Source organism: Mauremys reevesii, linkage group 3 (genome assembly GCF_016161935.1).
Source record: "Mauremys reevesii isolate NIE-2019 linkage group 3, ASM1616193v1, whole genome shotgun sequence".
In the NCBI taxonomy this organism is placed as follows: domain Eukaryota; kingdom Metazoa; phylum Chordata; order Testudines; family Geoemydidae; genus Mauremys; species Mauremys reevesii.
This window is the reverse complement of record NC_052625.1, coordinates 171,593,978-171,608,038: the sequence shown is the minus strand read 5'-3', so window position 1 is coordinate 171,608,038 and position 14,061 is coordinate 171,593,978. Positions and strand designations below refer to the sequence as shown.

The window sequence follows — 14,061 nt, the reverse complement described above, 5'->3', positions numbered from 1 at the left end:
GATGGAGACACCATTTAGTAAACAACATATTCGGGACTGGAGTTGCAACAATCCTAAGTGTTAATTAACAATATGACCGGAAGGAAGAAATTAAGTGGTGCTCAGTTAAAAAAAAATGCTATACAGAAGAAAGAAAGGGAAAATGAAATGATAGCAAAAATGCACAAAATTGATTCCTTTGTTGTATCAGTTAGTGCTGCCAGTGAGACAGAAAAAAAAGTTGAAAGAAGTATTGAAGTAAAAAGTGAAAATATTGGTGTTGATATTGAAAATATTGATGTGTATAAAGTACATATTAAAAGTAATGAAGAAATTCCGGCTGTGGTTAGTGTTGACGAAAATGTTCCAAATACTAGCGTATCAGAGACTACCAGGAATCATGTTGCTCTGGATATCTTTGACAATACTGCAGAGATTTGCAAATCACATCAATCAGAAATTCAATCTGACATTGGAATATCTACCATAAGTGACGACCCGGCCCAATGGATATTGAATGATGCTACAATTGAGTATTTATCAACACATGGTATTAAACAAAATATCAATAGTGATTTTACTAACTCAAAAAGACAATATACTGATAAAATGCTTGTTCTAACACAAAATGTGTTTGAACGACATCTTTTAAATGGTGAAGTAAAGCCACGGCAATATCTTGTATATTCGGAGAGCAAAGGAGACGTGTTTTGTGCCTCATGTCGATTATTCGGAGGGATCTCTAGTCTGGCAACGAGTAGATACCATGACTGGAAAAACATATCAGTTCGACTATGTGAACATGAAAATTTGACTGAACATAAAACGTGTGTACTGACAATGGTGAGGAGAGGCGAGATATCCAGAAGAATTGATATGAATTTAAAATTTCAAATGGAAGACGACATTATGTATTGGAGAAATGTGTTGAAGAGGATTGTAGCAGTGGTAAAAGAAACTTTCAAGCAGAGGACTTGCATTTAGAGGTAAGGTGGTGTGACAGACCCAAACCAGTGGGGTACAGGCGTCTGGTAGAGGGCAAATATACTGGTCACTGGATGAGTAGTTTTCTGTTCCCTGAGTGACCAGGGCAGGGGCTGCACTAGAGTAATCAAGAACCTGCTAGAACCAATTAAGGCAGACAGGCTGATTAGGACACCTGCAGCCAATCAAGGCAGGCTAATAAGGGCACCTGGGTTTAAAAAGGAGCTCACTCCAGTCAGGCCAGAGGGAGCCAGAGGAGAGGAAGTGCGTGTGAGGAGCTGGGAGCAAGAGGCGCAAGAAGCTGAGAGTGAGAGGGTGTGCTGCTGGAGGACTGAGGAGTACAAGTGTTATCAGACACCAGGAGGAAGGTCCTGTGGTGAGGATAAAGAAGGTGTTTGGAGGAGGCCATGGGGAAGTAGCCCAGGGAGTTGTACCTGTCATGCATCTGTTACAGGAGGCACTATAGACAGCTGCAATCCACAGAGCCCTGGGCTGGAACCCGGAGTAGAGGGTGGGCCTGGGTTCCCCCCAAACCTCCCAACTCCTGAGACACAGGAGAAGTTGACCCAGACTGTGGGGAAGAGCACTGAGGTAAGCAAATCTGCCAATAAGCGCAGGACCCACCAAGGTAGAGGAGGAACTTTGTCACAGTGGAAAAATTTGGATCACCTTATAATGGCAATTACATGATGGCCCTTGAGCTTGTCGCAGAATTCAACCCATTTTTAGCAAGTCACATTGCACGGTATGGAAATGAAGGTTGAGGTAACATATCTTATCTTTCATCCTATACATGTAATGAATTTATAACATTGATGGCTTCAAATGTGATCTCAAATATTATTAAAGAAGTAAAAGAAGCCAAATATTTCTCAGTAAGTGTTGACTCAACTCCCGACATATCTCATGTTGATCAATTGGCTTTTATACTGAGATATGTAAACGATGATGGCATACCAGTAGAGAAGTTTGTTTGTTTTTTACCAAATACTGGCCACAAATCAGAACAGTTAGCTGATGCTGTACTTTCAACTTTGAATCGTTATGGATTAGATATCACAAACTGCCGTGGCCAGTCGTACGACAATGCCACTAACATGTCTGGTGTATATAGCGGGTTGCAAGCAAGAATTAAGAATATAAATCCTTATGCTGTGTATGTGCTTTGCTCTGTGCATTCTTTAAATCTGGTTGGAGTATGTGCAGCAGAAAGTTGTCAAGAAGCATGTTCATTTTTCTCAACTGTCCAACATCTTTATTCATTTTTTTCTGCCTCTACTGACCGGTGGGAGATTTTACTATCTAATTTGAAGCCAGGCAGTAAAGTAATAAAAAGACTTCCTGAGACTCGCTGGTCATCTCGAGAGGAAGCTTGTCATAATTTGAGTGAAAACTGGAATGCTATAATTAAAGCCTTAAATACAATAAAGGAAGATACTACTGAGAAACCTGTTACACGTAATGAAGCTGCAGGCCTGCAGCGAAAACTTGATCGACTTGAGGCAGCTTTTATGGCTGTATTTTGGAGCTCACTCTTGGAAAGATTTCATATAACTAGCCAAAAACTGCAAAATATTTATATTGATATACAGACAGTTGTAGAACTCTACAACTCACTAATAGGATACATTAACTCTATACAGGACTTGTTTGATATGTACGAAGAGAAAGCCAAAGAAAAATCTGAAATTGAAGACTATGAATTTGACACAAAGCAAAAAACAAAGCGTAAACTGCAAGCTGAGGAGACACGCAAAGTTGAAGTGGAAATGTGTGGTAGAGATAAATTTAAAGTAGATACCTTTTTAACAATACTACACCTTGTATGTTCTGAATTGAAATGCAGAAGTAATGCATATCAAGAAATTTATGGCAGATTTCAGTTTCTCTCTAACATTACCAATACTTTGTTACAGCAGATATAACAGTTCATGCTAAAAAATTACAGCTATGCTACCAAGGAGATTTAGAAGAATCATTCGTGAATGAGTGTCTACATTTTCGATCATATTTGGAAGGTGTTGAAATTCCTGAAAATGAAAAGAAGTCAATTCTAAAATATTGCAGCCTTCTTCAAAATCGAAATATTCATTCAGTATATCCAAATCTTGATATTGCCTTCTCAATGTTCGTTTGCACACCTGCTACAAACTGTTCAGCGGAACGATCATTTTCGGCATTAAAAAGGGTGAAAAACTATTTGAGGGCTAATCTCAGTGAAGAAAAATTAAACTCCCTTTCTCTCCTGACAATTGAAAAGGATCTAACAACTTCTCTGGATTATACAGTATTAATTAATGTTTGTTGCTCAAAGGTGTAGGCGTAAACAAATGTAATTGCTTACTACTCAAATACTTTTATTTCTTTCATTGTATCTACATAAAATAAAAAATAAATATTTGATATAAAACCGGACTCCCGCTTGAACGCGGCGTTTTGGATCCATGCGCGGTCCCGCACTATAACCGAAATCGCGCTATACAGACTAAAACTAAAAATGCTAAAAGAAGTTCATATGGGGCCAGCCGCCGGGGGCATCAATTATTTCAGGGCCAGGGGCGGCAAAATCATTAATCCGCCACTGATTTGACCCAATAGCAAAATCAGAAGGGGAAACGATCGAATAAATTGACTTGGTAGGTCTGCAAAGAAGGGATCCTGAAATAAGGAAATTAATATCAAAATAAAAATATCAGAGATGGAAAATTTGACAAAATGGAACAGGATTAGTGTTAGCTACAAAGGCAGAAGATAATATATCTGTATGCGTCATTCTAACTGAAATAAGAACAGAGATGATAGTCTTAACTCATAATACTGCTGGGCATTTCGGCATATATAAAACTCTTAGCAGGCTACAAGTACCAGGATGGTGGCCAAGCATAAGAATAGATGTAGAACAATATGTAAACAATTACTTACCTTGTGCTGCTAACAATGCAGATATGAAAATAGTGAAAGGATCATTGGGATATCAAAGAACAGAAGGACCATGGGCCAGGTTACAGATTGACTATATTGGTCCAATTGCAAAAACTGCCAGAGAAAACCAATATTGCCTGGTAATGGTGGATCCTTTTACAAAATGGGTGGAAGCAATTTCCACAAGGAATAACACAGCCTTAACCACAGCTCGAGTCTTGGTAGATCAGGTAATCATTAGATGGGGTATCTAATTCAGATCAAGGACCACACCTTATAAGAGAAATTATGAAGGGACTTTGCCAAGCCTTTGGTATTAAACAATGACTACATGTATAGCAGAACATCCCCAAAACTCAGTACAAGTGGAAAGAACAAATAGAACAATAAAAATAGCCCTAAGAAAGGCAGTAAACCAGCTGGGTAAAGATTGAGATCCAAAGCTTCCATTAATATTAATGGCCATTAGAGGAATAGTAGCTGCCCACGAAGAAACCCCATTTAAGGCTATGACTGGAAGGGACATGCAACTGCCTGAACAATGGTGGGTAGTTGGAATACCCCTGGATGAATTAAACCCAGAATACTAACAGACCAATGGATACAACAATTGTTAAAATCTATTACGGACACACACAAACAGGTAGCAGTAGCACTCAAAGCAAACATTAAACAGATGGATAAGAAAATGGGACCAAACTTACATCCACAGGAATGACAAATAGGTGATATCATCACATACAGGTATATTAAAGAAAGGTTCATGTGCTTAGCCCAATATGGACGGTACTAGTAAGAATTATAAAAAAGGTAGCCCTATAGTATATCCATTAGACATTCACCAAGGAAAGGGAAGAGTATTAAAATGGTTCCAGTCATCTGAAATAAAAAGGTGGAAAGGAGACTTTATAGAATAAGTTGAAGAAATAATATTTATAGTAATTCTAATAATGTATATTTGATAGAAAAGAGTAAAAATATAGTAAGATACAGAAAGACAGAGTGTTACCCAGGGTTCTTTCAACCCAAAGCTCTTGGTAACCTTTACTCTATGCAAGGTGGTGTCAGGAAATAAATCAGGGTAGACACGGCCATCCGACCGATAGATGACTGGCACAAACAGGACAACACAAGAGTGCTTTCACTTAAAGCTAAACTTTACTTAGTCTCAAGCACTTACACATGTCTGCAACAGGTTAGTAAAAGAACCCCAACCCTCAATAATTACCGAAGCTGAGTGTGGCTCTCAAGTGGTGGGGAACACAAGAGCATTCAGAGGGAAAGTCCAGTCCTGAAGAGTCTCTCTACCTCAAACTTTTCCCCCTTATTTATAATAAGACATCTCCCTTAAAGAAAACTTGTTAAGCAAGCAGTTCCAATGGTCAAACAAGAGGCTTCCTTCTGATTATTGATTAACCAGGTGTGAGTTTTTCCCAGAGTCCCTGAAGGGGAGAAGACACCACCAAATCAAGCTGCTGGAAATGGTAGTGTCATTGTCATTTTGATCCTCATATATAGATCCCTATTGATACAGCCTGCCGTCTCACCTTGTTACCTGAGGAGTACTTTCCACCCCATCAATAAATCTTGTTGTACCTTTATCCTGTCTGAGTCCTATCTGAAAGCACAAACCCCCGGTCATAGATACGGGACGGGAGGCAAACCTGAGACCGAGAATCCTGGCCTCCTGTTTCAGTCAACAGTTCTGGCGATCGCAGCAGGACTCCCAATTGGTTTGTAATCCCCCCTCCTTTTTTTAATTTCATTATTATTTAGGCACGGCTGTAAGTGTGACACCCATTGGTTGTGGGGTGAGGTTGCTGGCTCCGCAGCATATTCGGAGCAGAGACCAGCGAGTGGGTGGAAACGCCAGCGGCATGGGCTGTTGATTCCCACAGCGGACGGTCTCTGTGCCGGCCACAAGGAGCATGGTTGTGTCCTGCTTGGCTACGGTCATTTTGAATTGAGCAGCTGGATCACCATCCAGCAAGGCCCCGGCAACACACCGCGGTCAGGAAAGGAAGTAGGCCTACGGAGAGCGGGACATCTCCCATTGAGGCTCCGGAGAGATCTGACTCTCCCACATTGGGAGAGGGAGAGCATCGGACACTGTCCCAGGGGACCATGTACCCCTAACACACCAACGAGGGGCTGTGGAGTGCTGAACTGCGGTACCGAGCAGCAGTAACAGCAATAAGCTGTCATAAGCTTTAAGATCCTGGTAACTTGAACAACTCAGGTTAACTATGAGTAGTATGCAAACCTTAGGGACAACCAAATGGGAAGAGGAACAGAATAAAAAATCTTTCTTTTTCAGTGTCCATTATTTTGGAAAGGGCAAAAACCCATGGTCTGAAGGGTTTATTAAGGAGCGGGAAGCATTCAGCATGTTATAGGTGGGAGGCTATGGCCAATGACAAACCAAAGCCTTCCCAAAAAGTAAATAAAAGAGCCCTGATCTATGAATTGTACTTAGCCAGTGTTGAGCTCCATAAGAGCGGAGAGACACAGGCTGCCAAGATCAGTGACCTCCAATCCCAACTGCGAGCACAGGATCAGGAGATAGAAAAATTGGGGTACAAATTAGAACGGCTGGAGGCACAGAACACCACCAACGTGTCCCAGCTGGGGCGTCTGGAGCTCCAGATCCAAGATCTAACCACCTCACTAGTAAAAAGGGAGAAGGATGCTCTCTCCCATCAGACCCAACAAGTAGAATCCCAGGCAGCTATTAGGGAGCTTCTTAAAGAACTGAGCTCCAGGAAAGTAAACCCACTGACCACACAGAGTGTCAGCATGAGATGAGGAGGCTGAAAAAGAAGCTCAAAAAAAAAAACTGGGGGCATCCTGAGAACTGTCAGCAAGGTCCCCGACTGCAGAGGGGAATCCTCTTGCAGTAATCACAACAGCAGCTCTTCAGCATCAGAGGAGGAGTATATTAGCGCTCCCCTCAAGACAGCCAAACCAATGCTACTGCCAACTGCTCCCCCACAAGAAGCATGCAAGGAAGGGAAGAGTCTTCCTAAGGCCCCAGTGACCACTACTGTGGTCAGCTTTGGTCCCAGTTTCGCCTGACCAGTAGAAACCAGGCAGGAACTGAAGGTGTACAGCCCCGATCAGGCCCACGCAATGGGTAAAGCCCTGGGCCCTTTAACCAGAGAGACAGCGCTGGACTGGTTAGCTAAGTCTGTGCCCACCCTCATGTTATCAAGGAAGATGCAGCATCTCTGTATGACTGGGGAAGACTTTGGGGCCCTACCAACGCACTTGCAGGTAGCTGATGTCTCCTCTTGCCTGAAACTAGACGAGAGTCTGTTAAAATTCTACTATCCCAGCCAAAATAAAATAGGACATTATTACTCTGAATGTCAATGGGCCAGAGAACACCTCAAAAAGTATCTAAGTCGCAAAAATCTGCTACGCTGGCTGGCAGGTGCAGAGACATGCAACACCCCTTAGTTTGTGGAGGCAGCATTTCAAGGTCTAACATTGACCATGCAAATTGCCCTGGGATCCCTAGACCCAGCTAACATTCCCCTAGGAGAGCTGGAGGAAAAAGTAAGGATGGCGTATGAGCTCCAGAGGGAAGCCTTCCTTGTTGCCCTTAAGAAACAGGTGTCTGTAATCACCGACAAAGAAAAGGAGTACCCCAAAAGTTCTCGCGCTAACCCGAGAAGTTCCCAGCATAAGGCAGAGAACCCCCAGTATAGCCCAAGAAGTTCTTCCTGCCTTTCTGTGAGCCTGAGGCAATGCAACACTTTGTTATTGCCTGTGTCGGAGGCACTAACATACTGGCAGCAAACACACGGAGTGTGGCTATCAGGGACAGGCACTCTGAGCCTGGAGGCAAGGCACTGAGAACCGGGGAAACCAGGCATTCCTGTTGGGGAGTGGGGGGGCTTTTGCCCTCAAAACGACTCTTTTTCTGAAGTTCCTGGCCGTGAGGGGGTTTTTGGTTTTTGTTTTTTTAAACCAAGGAGAAAAGGAAAGGGGAACAAGCTAAGTAGATGCTAATAAGGAAACTGAGTAACTGACTGTAACTAATTAACTATAAAGTAGAGAGGCGCTGCTGATTGCTCCGACTCGTAGCCAAGGATGGTAGAGAAGGAACTGAGTGGGGGCTGGTCACACAGTGTCGGTTAACTGCCTGCAGCAGTGCGACCCAACCGGGCACGGCTACTAAAAGTCTCCAACTACGAGTGCAGGGGCGCACGAACACCTAAAGTGGAGCACCCACAGACAGCACTTAAAGAAGAAGGTAGTTGTTACACCAGGATGGCCAAACCCACGCCGGCTATGCTGCTCTACAGCCAATCTCGAAAAGGATACTACAAGGCACGGTCAGGCCATATTCAGCTCAGACTGCCAAGATAGTGGCAGTTGTGGCCATCTTATATGAAGAAAATCAGGAAGAAGACATTTGCATCTGCTCTGATTCAGATTGGGTGATCCAAGCCCTAAGTGACTGGATGCCTGTGTGGATTCAGCATCAGATTCACTCGGTGGATGGAAAACCCATACAGTATGCTAATTACCTTCAGCATGCCTGGGATCTGGCATCCAGCAAGTCAGGAGAAACTTACCTGTGTAAAGTAAAAGCACACAGCAAGGACCACATAGAAGTGTCAAAGCTGAATCATCAAGTGGACCTTCTAGCAAAGGAAGCTGCACTTCTCAACGAAGATCATCTCTGGATACACGCATCGCCACCTATTTCCAAGATCCAGCCATCAAATCCTGATGTGAACAGTCAGTTTGACTACAAGCAACTTCAGCAGCAAGACCAGCAAATCAAAAGCCTGCTGGAAAAGAAGGACTGTAAAGGTTCTTCTGTCTACCTAGATAAGCATGGGCTTATCCTAGCTCTCAGGAAAAATAATAGCAATGCTCTTCCAGTGCTGGTAATGCCCAGTTGTTTAAGAAAGGAGTTAGTCAATTTGGCCCACCAGCAAGGCCATTTTTGTCCCGAAAAGACTATGGCACGCATAACACCTGTGGCTTGGTGGACAGAAATGTGGAAGGACATAACCTTGCACATTCAATCCTGTTTAAAATGTGTGGAAAACAACACAACACCAAGAATTGCTAAATGACCCCTGCAGCACCATCTCGCAGAAGGTCCTTGGTGTAGAACAGGGGTCGGCAACCTTTCAGAAGTGGTGTGCCGAGTCCTCATTTATTCACTCTAATTTAAGCTTTTGTGTGCCGGTAATACATTTTAATGTTTTTAGAAGATCTCTTTCTATAAGTCTGTAATATACAACTAAACTATTGTTGTATGTAAAGTAAATAAGGTTTTTAAAATGTTTAAGAAACTTCATTTAAAATTAAATTAAAATGCAGAGCCCCACAGACCGGTGGCCAGGACCCGGGCAGTGTGAGTGCCACTGAAAATCAGCTCGCGTGCCGCCTTCGGCACGTGTGCCATAAGTTGCCTACCCCTGGTGTAGAATCCAAATTGACTATATTGGCCCTCTCCCCTGCACTGGCAGAGGCCACAAATATTGCCTAGTGATCATTGATATTTTCACTAAATGGGTGGAAGCTTACCCAACTAAAAATTGCACAGCAAAAACAACCACTAAGGTTCTCCTGGAAGAGACCGTCTTCAGGTTCGAACTGCCTCTCGAAATGGACTCGGACCGAGGTCCGCATTTCATCAGCGAAATTATTCAAGCACTGTACCAGGCTTTAGGAATCAAGCAGGCCATCCTCAAAGATCTGGTTCAGTCGAAAGAACTAACAGAACTCTCGAATCTGCATTAAGGAAGGTCATCTCACTCCAGGGAAAAGACTGAGATGTGAGGCTTCCCCTCATGCTCATGGCTATCAGGTCAATGATAGCGTCTCACGGCTTTACCCCATTTGAAGCCATGATGGGACGACCCATGAGAACCCCTGAACACTGGTGGGCACGGGGACAGCCCCCAGATAACTATCAACCTAGGCTTAAAACAGACACCTATATGACTCAAATACTATATAATATCAGTGGTATACAACAAGTAGCTGCCCAACTGAAATCTAACATTGAAGTGATGGATAGGAAACTCGAGCATGTAAAGGTTGCTGAGTGGGACGTAGGTGATGAGGGCCTCTACAAATACTACTCTGACAAGGGTCATGCTTTGAGTCCTAGGTAGGTAGGCCCAGCTACAATTGTTAACAAGGCCAGCCCCAATGGCCTGGTCTACACTGGGGGGAGGGGAGGTCGAACTAAGGTAAGCTATTCACGTAGCTGAACTCGAACTACCTTAGTTCGAACTACTCACCCGTCCAGACGCCGCGGGATCGAAGTCCGCGGCTCCCCCGTCAACTCCGCCACCGCCGTTCATGGTGGTGGAGTTCCGGAGTCGATGGGAGCGTGTTCGGAGTTCGATATATCGCATCTAGATGAGACGCGATATATCGAACTCCACCCACCGACCCGGGCAGGTAGTATAGACGTAGCCAATGTATATCAAATAGAAACCCCTGACAAAAAGAAAAGACGTGAAATAGTTTCACTCTAGCCAGCTGAAATCATAGAAGGGAGCTGAGCCATATGTCTCAGGTACTTAACAAATGCTATTTCTCTTTTTATTTCTGTTTACCTGCAGGAAAACTTCATCGATCGAATGCTCTGGATGTTTGTCTTTGTAATATATGTAAATACTACAGTTTATGTAAAACCTAATTAACATTATTTTTGTAACATTGAGCTGATAGGAAATGCAACAATCGGGTGGGCTACTCCAAAGTCTTTAACATCCTAGGAAGCTACCCACAATATAAATTGAGCGAACAATACGGTCCCTGTAATGGTCTATAGTGTTCAGGATGTGACCTGATTTGGATCTTGGAAACTGAAAATAATGTGGGCAGAGTCATAGGTACCAAACTGTAGCGGGGTGATCACTCCACTCTGCCCCTGGAAGGGTAAAAGCAGCCCTAGAGAGGGCTGCAGCAGGGTAAGAGAGATTAAGAACAGCTGGGGAAACTGAGTGGGTAGCTGACTACAGCTGTTGCTGGCTGAATGAGGGCCCAGTTGGCCCTTATAATAGGGCTGGGGCTAGAAGCCAAAAGACACTCTCTCTCTGGCTGTTGAGAGGGATGGGCCTGGCTGCTGGGAGCTGAGCAGGGTACCTAAAGTGGAGCAGAGCTGGGGAAAGGCCAGAGGAGCTGGGGAGCTCTGGCCTGGAAAAGCCCCAAGCTGCAGGCCTTGTTAAAGGCCAAGAAGGTACAGAGGTTGAGAGGGGCATCCTAAGAGTAGGCTGAGGCAGCAGGTCCAAACCCTCCTTGCCAATGATGAGTGGAAATTATACTGCAGTCCGCCCCAGTGAGCAGAGGGCTAGATGGTGACTGGCAGTAGCCCAAGACTGAGGCTAGGTGGGGATAGGGGATCCCCCGGGAGGGGAGACCCAGTGAGACTGGGAGGTACTGCAGGGGGCAGAACCCCGAGAGAAAGGGCACCGGGGCCCAGGAGGGACACCAGGGCCAGCGGCAAGCAAGACACCAACATGCAGAGGGCGCGCCAGAGACTGGCAAGCTAATTCCCTGGACAACCAGCAGGAGGCGCCGCAGTGCTGAGTCGTCGCCCCGTTACACAAACTTACTTCTCGTAACATAGAGTAGTGAAAATGGTCCACTGTTACCCAGAGAAAGCTGTACATGAAATACCACATTACCAAAACAACAATGCTTTGTGGGACTAGTTACCTCTAGCTATTGCCAATGGTGCATGTGCTTGTCCTCCAATATAGAATCTTTCAGAAGAGAGGGGCCTTCCTCATTCAAATTCTCTATTTGTGCTCAGTTCCATCAGTGTTCAATGTACATTAGGTTACACACTGCTATGCAATCTTATGGAATTATTGTTTTTTGCGCCAGCAATCCTTCTCAAGTTTGCAGATCTCCCAGTGTCAAAAACGGTTTTTGTCTAAGTGAAGAGCCAGGAATAATATTTATGGTTGAATGCATTGGTGTCCTTAATGCAAACATGACATTTAAAGATTCTGGAATCTGGTCCGTAGCAGGTCCTTTTGGGTTACTTCAAACCATTGAGGATGAGACATGTGATGTGGATGACATTGCTCAGGTTGCCTTACTCGGCAGATACGTTAATGATCAAGGTCCTCAAGAAGAGTTGATTGCGTTATTGCCAAGGACAAACTCAGAGCAAAGACATTGCATCTGCTGTCACTGAATGTCTGAAGCAAAAATATATTGTCATCAACAGAATAATTTCTATTGCTACAGATGGAACACTGAGCATGAAGGGGGCACACAAAGGTTTCGTTTCTTTACTTAAAAAAAGTATGAAGCATGATGTAATTTCACTGCATAATCCACCAGAAGGCGCTGTGTGCACAAACCTTTCCAGAGGAAATCTCAGAAGTAATGGAAATGGTTGTGCAGATTGTTAACAAAATAAGGACAAGTGCTTTCAATCATCGTCAATTTTGTGAGCGTCTTTGAGCAGTTAACAGCCAATATTCTGATCTTCTCATGTATAACGTGTATAAATGCATTTGCTGACCGATTTCACAAGTTCAGAAGGGAAAAGGCCACTTCGTCATTTCTGTTGAAACCACTTGAAGTTGACACTTCTGCATTGAATTTTTCAGCATTTGCAGGAATTGATCGATTGAAGTAGCGGACTTGCAATACAAGGATTTATGGAATTCAAAACTGAAAGATCTTGTCACTGAACTTGAAATCTGAAAAGACAGAAATCCACCCTGGGGCTACGACGCAAATGGTCTGAAATGGATGACCTTAAAAGGCAAGACCAGATTATATTCAACGTTTGGAATTGTCTGCCAGATACATACAGTCAACTGAAGAAATACACATTTGGGCTTCTCTCAATCTTCTCTCAATCTTCAGTTCAACATAATTCTGTGAACAAGTGTTTTCCAACATGAATTTCATCAAAAATAAACTGAGGAGCCAACTGCAAGATGTTAGTCTTGAGAACTGGTTGAAAATGAAAATCACAGCATAAACACCGAATACTGAGCAACTCTCTAAAGATGTCCAACAGCAGAAGTCACATTAAAAGTATTGGTGAATAGTAATAACTTAAATATGTTCAATTATTATTAGTTGATAAATTCTAACTCTACAAGTAGCTTTGCATCTGATGTGACTCTTGAAATATTTTGGTCAAAGATGGCTCTTCTTTGAAAGGTTGTACCAGTTAAATGTATGCTCTTAAAGAGTCATCCAATTGTGCTTTATTACCTATTTTACATGGCATTTTTTCCCTTTTCCTTTCTTGTTTTAATTGAACATTGGTTACCTGTTTAGGTAAATTGGAAATTAAGGTTGTAAATTATAAATACTATTTTAGGCAGTGTAGTTGGCTTAATATAATTGAATTAAAATCTTCCGGTAACAACTGTTCCATGAATTTTGCCTTTGACAAATATGTATGATCCAGTATGGCAATGCCTATTTTCCTACAAAGTTTACACATGACCTCTGCAGTGACTACCACTAAGCACCACATACAAAATTCTAAATAGCCTGTGCCCAGCTATAGCAGGCAATGACTTTCATTGCACCTGGAGTTCGTCAGAAACATAGGGACCTTTGTCTTTGGCAATCCACTAAATCTGAACTGGGCCAAATTCACCAGAGAGTTCCACTCATAAAATGAGACTCTACATCCTGGACTTGCTGATGTTTGTGTGGCCTTGCAGTTAGTTCCAGGTATATACAATGCTGCAGTCTAGTCCAAATGTAAAGATGGGGATGACTTAATAACTAAAGACATACTTTGTAATTTGGAACAGTTAGTGGTTATAGTTAAGATGGCACACTATGTGACCTTGGGCAAGTCAGTTAATTTCTCTGTGCCTCATTTCCCCATCTGTAAATTGGAGATAATTCCTTTCTTGCAACCTTAGTCAGTATTATCTATTCAGATTGTAAGTTTTCTGATGTACATTGCCTCTTACTGTTTGTACAATGTTTAGTACAATGGGGCCCTGATCTCAATTGAAGACTCTACTGTAAGACTACTAAAACCACCACCAATGTTAGGCTCTAAAGATAAGAGGCCTCAAATATTCAAGATCTCTTTCATAGTAGAGCACAAGGTATTTTTAAGGTATTTCTATGGCATAAGAAAAAGTGGCCTGACTAAAAAACATAACTGAAAGCTTGGATTCTCAGGGCTAATCCACACTT

The 14,061-nt window shown here is 43.0% G+C and overlaps 1 pseudogene; it reads left to right on the top strand.

Annotated features, from left to right (window-relative positions):
- The window catches only part of LOC120401177, a 50,415-nt pseudogene extending 47,132 nt beyond the window's left edge, over positions 1 to 3,283 (top strand).
- Positions 3,284 to 14,061: the final 10,778 nt, after the last annotated feature.